At 52.0% G+C, this 1,911-nt stretch overlaps 1 non-coding gene across 1 annotated transcript; it reads right to left on the reverse strand.

The window, feature by feature from the left end:
- Positions 1-1,603: 1,603 nt before the first annotated feature.
- TRNAV-CAC (transfer RNA valine (anticodon CAC)) lies at positions 1,604-1,711 on the reverse strand. The gene is made up of 2 exons: positions 1,674-1,711; positions 1,604-1,648 (listed from the first exon to the last, which is right to left on the reverse strand). It is a non-coding gene; the product is annotated as a tRNA-Val (tRNA).
- Positions 1,712-1,911: the final 200 nt, after the last annotated feature.

Here is a 1,911-nt window from a genome sequence, read left to right on the forward strand (position 1 = left end):
AGGCCCCAGCTCAGCCACAGCCTCAGTGGCTGCTGGTGAAACCCAGGTGCACCCTCCCTCTGGTTCCAGCCCGGCTGGGACCCTCCCCCAGCAGTTCTGAGCTTTCCCGTCCCAGGTCTCGATGCTCTTTCCTGGACTGCATCCCACCCCTCCCTCTTCATTTGGCTTCACTGGCTATGACCCCTCAGCCATACAAGTGACTGCCCTTCCCAGCAGCCTCTGTGTGACCAGCTTCCATCCCTACTGACAGATCCATCTGCTCCTGCTGGCAATGAATCTCTCCTCCCTGCCTCTTCCTCCAGGCACAGCCTTGGCCGTGATTGGGCCCAGTTACCCACCTCACAAGCCTGTGTTGGGCAGATGCCCTGGCACAGTTACCTTTTGGTTTCATTCATTCTGAGGATTGTAACTTGTTCTGGTCTCTGAATGTGTTTTGTGGCTCTGACTGTTCAGTTCTTGATCTAGGATCTTTTCTGCAGCCAATCTGAGCAGCCAGGGACATGTCAGGCTGCAGTTCCAGGTAAGAAACCGCTCATCCTCCAGACACTGGCCTCTCTGGGAGCCCCAAGGTAAACTCGTAAATGAGCCTTTTGGGGCAGAAGTCACTCCATGGACCTCTCATCCTTTCATTCTCAAGGCAAGTTTCTAACCCCTGGCTGTGGGGCTGGTGTTAGCCTGGCTCACTCATGTCTTGCTTTGGGGGCTTTGGGCCTGTGCATGGGGCTCTGCAGCTGGGAACTGTCAGTGACTTTTCTGTGGTGTGTTGGTCCTTTCCGCAGTCCCCACTGTGGTAGGGCATTGCCTGATCCTGGGCTGGGTTCTTTTCTGGGGCTTCCGGCAGCTCTGCCCCCTGCCGGTTGAATGTTTCCTGGTCAGAGGCACAGGCTCCTTCCTGTGCCTGGGGTGGGCCCTGATGCTGCTGGGTGAGCGTGATGAAGCCAAAGTGCTGTGAGCTCCATCTGAACCAAGTGGCCTTTGTGTGTTAGATTCCTGAGCCCCCTGGCTTTGGGCCTGGTTCTCCTGCCCAGCACAGGCCACTGTGAGCAGGGCCCTGCATATCTGTGATGTATAGTACCCTTGTGTGTTCAATGGGAACAGAACCCTGAGCTTTGCAGGCTGGGAACTGATCTCAGCTGAAGGATTGGTTTGCTCAGTGCTGGTACATTTGCAGAGGAAAATGGTAAGTGTTTAAATCTATTTCAAACATCCAGGAAAATCCCCAAATGTACTGGAGATGAAAATATATTTCCCTTAAGACAACCATCTGTGAAGGGGCACCTGGGACTTCTTCAGCTGCAGTCAAATGCTCCACCACTAAGCTGTACTCTTTACCAGTGGAAAATGGTGAGTTTAGTTATGCTGTAGAGGCAACTTTACCTTTCTCAGAAGGAAGGCGTGTATGCTAGTATCAATAGCCAAGGTATGCAGGGTGCCAACCTCCAAAGAGTCACAGGTGACCAGAAATTGTTTATCTGCAGGTCCGAAGGGGAGGGAAGCAGACAGGAGAGTTTGAGAAAAGGAGTGATGGGGTCAAGTTAATGCCTTTAGTTCTTTCATGTCTTTTTCAGAGCCTCTGGAGGCCAGTTTGGCATGTAGAAAATGATGCCATGAACGGGATTTGAACCCATGCCTCCAGGGGAGACCAGAACACCCAGGGGAGGGAAAGACAGTGCCGTGAGTCTGGCGCCTTAGACCACTCAGCCATCCTGACACAGCTGCAACAATGTTCTCTCCACACTAGTTTTGCTTTATACTTTATGAGTCAGGCAGGCTTAACTCTCTGTACTCATCGGGAGCACAACTCTTCCAACACCAAAGAGCCATTCTCCAGCACAGCTGGCTTTCATACTTAATTACCCCAATATGACCTAATGCTTGGAGGTACTTTGTCCTTAGCTGAAAAGTAATGGA

The sequence above is a fragment of the Carettochelys insculpta genome, chromosome 21 (assembly GCF_033958435.1).
Source record: "Carettochelys insculpta isolate YL-2023 chromosome 21, ASM3395843v1, whole genome shotgun sequence".
NCBI lineage: Eukaryota > Metazoa > Chordata > Testudines > Carettochelyidae > Carettochelys > Carettochelys insculpta.